This window comes from Dipodomys spectabilis, unplaced genomic scaffold (assembly GCF_019054845.1).
Source record: "Dipodomys spectabilis isolate Male_0828 unplaced genomic scaffold, ASM1905484v1 ptg000054l, whole genome shotgun sequence".
NCBI classification, from domain to species: domain Eukaryota; kingdom Metazoa; phylum Chordata; class Mammalia; order Rodentia; family Heteromyidae; genus Dipodomys; species Dipodomys spectabilis.
Window position 1 is genome coordinate 8,783,573 of NW_024870731.1, and position 9,363 is coordinate 8,792,935.

Below are 9,363 nucleotides of genomic sequence, written 5' to 3' on the forward strand. Positions count from 1 at the left end.
AGCAATTTACATTCAGTGCTTTGGGGCCCTCAACTCAAATGTTCAGAAGAGTAAGGCAGACTCGCCATGCTTCTAAGATAAGAAAAGGAAAAAGTGGAGGTGCGGAACATTTGCCCTTGTCAGGCCTTGACCCTTCAGAAGCAGCCAGACCTTGCTTAGCAAACAACTGGTTGTAATCACCAGCGGATGCAACTCCAAAACTGCAGCTTCCAGTTTTCGAACGGAAATGAAGAACTGTATTTTTAGTGTTTCATTTTTCAACTTTAACATGCTGGCAATTAATTCAATTAAAAAATATGGCATGAGATATAGGTCATAGAGGGTTTTGTTTGTTTTTTTTTTTTTGTCTATTTGTATGTTTATGTCAGACTTAGGGTGTAAATTCAAGGATTGGGAAGTCTCCCTTAGCTTTTTCAATCAAGGCTGATGTTCTTGATCTCTACTTCTGGCTTTTGCGTGGTTAATTGTAGATAAGAATCTCACCTATTTTCCTGTCTGGGCTGGCTTCTAACCTCAATCCTTGGATCTCAGGCTCCTGCGCAGCTAGGGTTATAGGCAAGAGCCACTGATTATATATGTTTTTAATAAGACCTTTTAGAATTAATTATGTTTTCCTATAATTTCCCAGTTTTATACAAGTATGTTCTAAACAGCCAAGGAGGAAATTTGTAACCAGCACCCTGCGTAGGGAACAACTGGTAGAAGTACTTAGCAGTATTGCCACCGTCTTGGTTCCGAGTGTTGATTATTACGATGAAGTGGGCTATAAAGAGGATGGCAGGGTAGACAGAGCAAGAGGAGAAACTAAGAGAAAAGAATTCCATTGCCACCCGTGCTTTTATGAGTGTCTGTCACTTTAAACCTATCGTTATGGCTGAAACTTCCTGAGAGGAGACCTCAGTATCAGCAGCCTGCTGCTGGTGGCCCATCCGTGATTGTCATTGGAAATAGTTTTGCACCACAATCTAGTTTAATGTCTTGCCTATTTTTACATTCTAGCACTAAAAAGTTAAACTGCCCACCTAGCAAGGCCAGAGCAGGTTATTTTCCAAAAAAAGAAAACATATTTTACAAGTAGTTTCCTAGCCCTTTTTATATGTAGTATCCATTGTACAGAGATCCCGTTGATTGTCAGAAAGTAGAGAGGTGAAAAAGGCTTTCATGACTTGGAAACCAGCTGAAATTACTCTGAAATGATAGTGGAAATTACTGTCAGTATTTACATAGCATCTCAGTTAGCCTTTTCCTTTTTGTGGAAATAGTATTGAGTTATAAAACAAACAGCAATGTGGTTCATGCCTATAATCATAGCTACTCAGAAGGCTGAGATCTGAGGATCTTGGTTCAAAGCCAACCTGGGCAGGAAAGTCTGTGAGATTTCTTTTTTCAACTAAACACCAAAATGCTGGAAGTAGATCTGTGACTCAAATGGTAGAGATCCAGCCTTGAGTGGAATAAACTAAGGGAAACCATCCAGGCTCTGGCTTCAAGCCCCAGTATCAGCACTTAAAAAAAAAAAACAGATCACTAACAGTCTCAGGAATAAACAGGGACATAATGTCCATCTTAGCAGTAGGAGTTCTCTCTTTAGGCACCTTCTAAGACATTATTCACTCTCTTTGCATCTCTATGACAAGAATCTTCTAGATTGTGATTGGTCTACACCCCAGAAAATATAGGGCAGCAGCTCACATTTATCTAAGCTTGCCTAAAATCCTCCCAATCCTGACTGAAGTAAAAAAAAGGAAACTGAAGCTGGGCACTGTGGCTCACGCCTGTAATCCTAGCTACTCAGGAGGCTGAGATCTGAAGATCGCAGTTCAAAGACAGCCCACACAGGAAAGTCCATGAGACTCTTATCTCCAAAAAACCACTCTGGAAATGGTGCTGTGGCTCAAGGGGTAGAATGTTAGCCTTGAGCTGAAGAGCTGAAGGACAGCACCCAGGCCCAGAGTTCAAGCCCAACAACCGACCAAAAATAAAAGGAAACTGATGTCACATTACATAAAATTAGTTGAACAAAATAGAAAGTTTCTATGAGCTACTGACTTCAAATTCTCTGATATTGTTTCCTTTATCCAAATAATCTGACTCTTTGGACAGAACAGGCTTTCTGTAGTTTTTTTGTTTCCCAGGCCATGTTTCTCTTTACTATTTTTATTAGTACACATGGTTAATACAAGGGAGTTTCACTATAATAATCCCATAGCTACATCAAACAATTCACTGCTCTATTATATCTATTCATAAAAATAAAATAATAATTTAGGTCTTCCTTTCCATTTTAACCATATTTGCTTTGCTGAAACTCACATTGGTTGACATTATTATCTCGTTTGGAGAAATAAGCCATATAAGGGTTAGCAACAGTTAAGAAATCTCCAGCAAAACCCTACAACAAGGCAAGAGCCATCATGTTCATCCCAATATGAAAAAAAGCCATGTGACCCCTTTAGAGTAGGAATTCTATCTTAGGCTTTCTGTGTGTTCTTCTCCACACCAAAGGTTTCATGAACAATATCAGTATCCAACTAATATGATGACCCACTTATGTCATTAATATTTACAGTGTGGAGTATTATATTCTCTTGACTCAGAGTAATATATATTTGCACATATCTGGAATATGCTTAATAATTTACATGTCATGTGGGTGTAATTTATGCCAATGTTTTTATTTTAAGGGCAACTTACATACGTCAAAGCATCAGAAGACATTGGACTAGAACTTAGGACATTAGCATTTGAATCAAAGACTATCCATAACTATTTATTTGGTCCAATAAGTAATATTTATCCTCCCTATCATGTTCTATCTTCCCTTAATTGTTTTCTTTGGTTCCTAACACTAACCTTGGCTCTTGCTAATACCAGCTCCAGTGAGCCCAAACATCTTCATCTCATATTTAAACATAATTTAGAATAAAATGACTCCTAAGGTCTTTGAGTGCAAAGACATTATAATGGCCAGAACAAAAGCAAGTTGCTAATTTTAGTTACCAGTTCAATCTTTTTATCTCTTTTGAAAGCAGGCTTTTTAATTATAGTACCTTTTAATAAATTCAATGATCAATAATTCATGTGAAACTTTAAGATGAAAGTCCTTCTTCTTTAAAGTAGATTTCTTAGAAGGAAACAATATGTGTTTTTATGTATTTGTATGGGAATATTAGCCTCCCAAAGACTTATTCCTGCATTTACAATTATGATGACTACCAGGCAAAAACACTCAATAGTTTATAATAATATAATTCTTAAGTTCTAGTCCCCAAGCAATGGAGATATAGCACCAATATCATGGAAACTACTTTGAAAGGAACATGCAAATTGTTGCATTAAATATGACTGCAATTTTAAACATAAAATTGGTGCAACTTAGAATTAAAATATATTAATGAAGATGCTGGAGGGGATGTAGACAGAAGGGAACCCTACTGCATTGTTGGTGGGAGTGTAAACTTATTCAACCACTTTGGAAAGCAGTATGGAGGTTCCTCAAAATACTCTACATATAGCTCCCCTATGACTCAGCAATCCCACTTTTGGGCATTTACCCAAATGTTTACAAACAAGACCACACTAAAGTTACCAGCACAACTATGTTTATTGCAGCATTATTTACCATAGCTAAGATATGGAACCAATCTAGATGCCCCTCAGTAGATGAATGGATCAAGAAAGTTTGGTGTATATATACACAATGGAATTCTACGCCTCCATCAGAAAGAATGACATTGCCCCATTTGTTAGGAAATGGAAAGGCTTGGAAAAAATTATATTAAGTGAAGTAAGCCAGGCCCAAAAAAACATAGGTTCTATGGTTTCCCTTATTTGCAATAACTAGTATATGTCTGAGACAAGCAGAAATGGTCAGATAAGTCAATGTTAAGGAAAATGAACCCCAAGATAAGGACTCAAATGTTTTTTCTTTCTTGCTATTGTTTCTAACATATTTATAAGATATTTCTTTGTTATACCCCATGCCCCTGTTTTCACTGTATTTGATGTTGGTATAATTTGTGGAGGGGAAGGGAAAAAACGAATTGTTTAAATAGGGATACAGGTGGACCCATTGCAACAATGAGATGTACAAGATGTTATGTTGAAAATGAACTTTACAAATTTGGCGCGGGGAGGGCAGTGTAGGTGGTGGTGGGGATGGGGGGAGATGGGAAGGGATGGGAAGGGGAAACAAAGGAGGCAATAATGCTTGACAAGAAATGCACTCATATGTGATGTCAGGCAAATGAACCCTTAGATATGTATTTTAATGTTTTTTTCTTTCATGCATGTGTTTCTAACGCATTTATAAGATTATCTCTTTGTTGCTTTGTATGTCCCTCCCCCACAGTATAACCCCTGCTTTCACTATATTTGATGTCAGTATAACTTGTGGAGCAGATGGGGAAAAACAAGTCATTTAAGGATACAGGTGGACCTGTTGCAACAATGAGAAGTACAAGTTGTCATGTCCAAAACAAGCTTCACAACGTCGTTGCGGGGGGGGGGGGGGGGGAAGGGGGGGAAGGAGAAGGATTGGGATTGGGGGGAGGGGGGAGGCTGGGAAGGGATGTGAAGGGTAAACCAAAGGAGTTGGCTGCAATGCTTGGTAAGAAATGTACACATTATCCTGCCCATGTAATTGTAACCCCTCTGTACAGTATGTTCACAAATAAAATAAAATTAAATTTCAAAAAAAAAAGAAATGCACTCATTACCTTGCCCATGTAATTATAACCCCTCTCTACAGTATTTTCACAATAATATATATATATATATATATATTAATGAACAGTATTTTTTGTAGACTAGAGGGTTCACCATTCTGTATTTAAGTGTATGCTTTATTGAATATACCCAGTAAATCAAGCAAACGCACCTCATGGGTGTGTGATCACAGAAGCTATGACAAGCAGTTTGCCCCTGCTTGTGCCTAGAGGATATAAAACATTAAACCACTTAAAGCCCTAAGCATTATGTCAACTCTGTAGTTAAAAGTCCAGCTTCAGGGCTGGGAAGGTGGCTCAGTGGTAGAGTGCTTGCCTCGCATGCATGAGGCCCTGGGTTCAATTCCTCAGCACCACATAAGCAGAAAAAAAGCTGGAAATGGTGCTCAAGTGGTAGAGCGCTAGCCTTGAGCTGGGAGACAGCTCCCAGGCCCAGAGTTCAGACCCCACCACCGGACCCAAAAAAAAAAAGTCCAGCTTCATATCCTACCCAAAAGCTTCAGGTTGTAATTTCTCTTCTCCATCAGCTAGCTCTGGCTAGTGGGGGACAAGGTCAAATAGAAGGAAAAAAGAAGAGAAGTAAGAAAAGATTTTACATTTTTAAGTTAGCTTCACATACACTGAGCCTGACAGATGTTAAAATTTGATTCTTTTGCTCTTAATTGATTCCGTGCCCTTCCTCAGAGATTTCCCACTGGGAACAATCTCTTGTTCTTCTCAAGACCCAGGAGATGCATCTTCCTGCTGCCCCTTTGTCCTTGTTTCCTAGCCATTTGAGAAAGACTATTGCTAAGGAGTCCAAAGACTTGGCTGGCTGCATTCCAAATGGTTGCAGGTGGGTTTATCCATGTGTGCCTCCTCTGATCCACAGATAAAACTCATTCACCCTTAACTCAGAGACATTCTGAGCTGCACAGACCAATTCAAACCCAGCTACAGAAACTCCACTGGCAAACAATTTATGGATGAAATGGCCTCTGTCCACACCTGTGACCGCTAAGCAACTCCTCAAAATGCCCCTGGTCTTGATGCCGTGCCTCTCTCCAGGTGCTGTCCCAGGACCCTGCTGTTTGGTCCATGGAAGGAATCACTGCACAACTCACACCAAAGAAATCTGGACATGAAATCCTGCTAGATCTCCAAGAACCTCATTCTTTTATCACCCTTGGGCTAATCATTATTGACTTGTTTACATTTCTCTTGATTTGCCTTTAAAATGAAAACAGAAGCCTCTCTTTGTTCTATCCACTGGAATCTCATATAGCAATTTTACCTATGGAGTTGATTGACATAAAAAAATAATAAAACAAGGGGGCTGGGAAGATGGCTCAGTGGTAGAGCACTTGCCTTGCATGCCTGAGGCCCTGGGTTGGATTCCTCAGCACCACATAAGCAAAATGAAAAAAGCCGGAAGTGGCGCTGTGGCTCAAGTGGTAGAGTGCTAGCCTTGAGCTGAAGAGCTGAGGGACAGCACCCAGGCCCAGAGTTCAGGCCCCACGACCGTACCCAAAAAAAAATAAATAAATAAAACAATCCACATATCTAGGAACAAACTGTTTTAATTCGCTCCAGATACCAGAATAATTATTAATTGCAGTAAAGATTCTATCACGTGCAGAAATCCCAATTTCTGTGTAACCTAAACTTATAAACCAACAAAATATTTTCTTCTAAAAAGACAAAAATCCAACAAAACATACCTGTTATCCAAATACTAGGGCTTCCTCCCCTCCTGACTATTGTCAATTTTAAGAAGACTCTAAAATATACAGTATTACAACCATGTTATAACACTGCCACCTAAATTCTGGTGAATTACATCAAAATCATTTTATTATAATCTATATTGGAAGACACCAACTAATTCTAGTATATCACTAATTATATAATGTAGAACTGACAAAAAAACATGAAAGAAACTGGGCACCAGTGGCCATGCTTGTAATCCTAGCTACTCAAAAGGGTGAAATCTGAGGATAGGGGTTTCAAGTCAGTCCCATCGGGAAAGTCCATGAGAGTCTTATTTCCAATTAACTTCCAAAAGTAAAAATAAAAACAAAGCCAGCCTGTAGCTGTGGCTTGAGCAGTAGCATGCTAGCCCTGCACAAAGCTTCTTAGGAATACTGCCCAGGCCCTGAGTTCTAGTGCCAGGACCAGCAAAAAATAAAAATGAAAATAAATGAGATAGTATCTAATTCGATGCAAGTTTCCCTTTCTGCTCCATCTCTGTTTAAACAGCAGTTATAAGAATTGTTATTTGGGAGGGGAAGGAGATGCACAAAAATATTGTAACAAAGGTTGAAGTAATTCAGAAGTGGCACTTACTAGACACTATGTTGAAAATGCAGGAGGGGAAATCAGGAGGGGAAAAATGGAGAAAATGAGGGAGGGATGACACTGTTCAAAAAGAAAGGTACTCAATACATGACTTATGTAACTGTAACCTTCTGTACAGCATATTTACAATTAAATAAAGTAAATAAAAATAAAAGGTATTTGATATCCAAAAACTTACAAAAGAATTAATCTTGTTGGGCTTCAATGGCTCACACCTGTAATCCTAGCGACTTAGGAGACTGAGATCTGAGATCGCAGTTTGAAGCCATCCTGACAGAAAAGTCCAAGAGACTTATCTCTTACTAACCAGACAAAATCTGGAAGTGGAAATGTGGCTCAAGTAGTAGGGTGACAGCTTTGAGGAAAAATGCCAAGTGAAAGCATGATGCTGAGTTCAAACCCCAGCACTGGCACATACACACAAAGAGAAATAATCCTTTGCACAGCTCTACCTTCTAACTATAAATAATGGATATTTGTTGACTCTGTCACTTCTTTGCCATTAGCTAAACACTCAACTTTCATTTATGAAACAGGAAATATTGTCTTGTATTGTCCATCATATTTCTTAGCACACTGTCTGAAAATGTTTAATTTGAAATGAGATTACTTGGATTAAAGACTAGATCTATTACTTATAAATTGAATGACATTGAACAGATTATGTCACATTTCTGTCTGACTGCCTTCTCTCCTATGGGAAACGGGAATGATTATAGTAGCTAGTTCATAGATGGTAATAGAAAATAAAAAAAATAATATGCTAGTTCATAGATGGCAATAGAAAATAAAAGAAATAATACATTGTACATGTATCAATAGGCTAATAGATGTCAAACATTGCTTATTGTTATAACTATTCTTATTGTATACCTAGCAAAGTCTGGTTTCCAAATTTTCCCTCAAAATGATTCCCCCAAGTCTTGTATTTTCATGTTACTAAAATCCTAAGAGTTATAATTTGGAGATCATTAAAGGTTTTTAAGAAATTTGAAGATTCTAAGAAATAAAAAATATCAAGAAATTAGGTGTGAACTTAAGTATAGTCATTCACAGGTTTTCTAAACAGAATTCTGTATGTACGTTTATCTGATTTGGGGAAGGGAAGGGAAATAACAAATGGTGAGACAAAGGATAAAGGGTGAACCAATGCAACAAGACACCATGTTGGACATGAACTTTACAACTTGGGGGTGGGGAGGGAAAGCGAGAAAAAGATGAGGGAGAGACTAATAATGCTTGTAAGAAATGTACTCATTGCCTTGCTTATGTAACTGTGACCCCTCTGTACATCACCTTTACAATAAAATTAAATTTTAAAAACTTAATTCCTCTCCTTCCCCTTGTCTTTCTCCCCCTCCCCGTACTTAATTCCCTCAATCTCCCTACAAAATTTTACAAATAGAATTCGTCTGCATTAAATCTTAATTTTCTATGGGAAGATTGTGTACTTTTTCAATTTACTTAGCTAGTTAAATGTATATATGCATACGCATATATATGTATATTTGTGTATAGGTGTGTAGATGTGCATGGATGCATATATTTATATAATATATACAAATAAAATGAAATGTCAGCAAAATAATTAATGAACACTTCGTCAGAGTCACTGTATGTAATGTCAGCATATGAAAAAGATATTCAACACCATTACTCAGTAAGGAAATCCTGAGAGAATCCACATAATAACACTACACACTTTGAAAAAGAATTTTTTAAAAATGTGACAATATATGCAGAACAATTATTTTCATATATTGTTGTGGGAATGTAAAATGAACACAGTGTAGCAATGTGGGGGGTAGAGAAGGGCAATGTGTATACATGCCAGTCCTAGGGTTTGGCTCAGTATCTGAGCACTGCCCCTGAGCGTCTTTGCTCAAGGCTAGACCTCTACCCCTTAAGTCACAGCACCATTACCGGTTTTTATGGTAGTTAATTGGAAATCAGATTCTCATGGACTTTATTGCCTGGGCTGGCTTCAAACCATGATCCTCAAAACTCAGCATTCTGAGTAGCTAGGAGTACAGGCATGAGTGATTAGCTACTGGCAGTAATTTTTCAAAATATAGTTACCGTCTGATACAGAACTAAAATGAGATTTTCTTCTCCACACAGGAAGACAAATACTCTGAGTATATCTTTGACATTAACTGTACAACTTGAGTATATTATTTAACATGCCAAATTTTTCATCATATTTGTCTTGTACCATTTAATGTAAATGTTTATATATGTGAGTATAATTTATGTTTTGTGTACATTTGTGTTAGGGTGATATAGTCTAAAGCAAACC